The following is a 269-nucleotide window of genomic DNA, read 5'->3' as shown; positions in this document are numbered from 1 at the left end:
AAGATCTGTTCCCCTCCCTATTTATATGTACACAATCATGTATGTATGCAAAAGTAAATACACATAGTCTGTGCAAGGTTGGCTTCATATGTACACACTCGAGGAAGATTTCCCGAAAGAAAGAAAATCCAAGGACGATTTTTTTTTTTTTTCAAATGTGAGAAGAATCAACGGACGTAAATATTGACTTGCTAATTGGCAATTTGGAAGTCTTTCGGACGAGCTGAAAACCGTAGCTTGTGCATTCGTTTCGGCCTTTATTCCTTTTT

The sequence above is a fragment of the Penaeus monodon genome, chromosome 24 (assembly GCF_015228065.2).
Source record: "Penaeus monodon isolate SGIC_2016 chromosome 24, NSTDA_Pmon_1, whole genome shotgun sequence".
Classification (NCBI taxonomy): Eukaryota; Metazoa; Arthropoda; class Malacostraca; order Decapoda; family Penaeidae; genus Penaeus; species Penaeus monodon.
Note: the sequence above shows the minus strand (reverse complement) of the source record.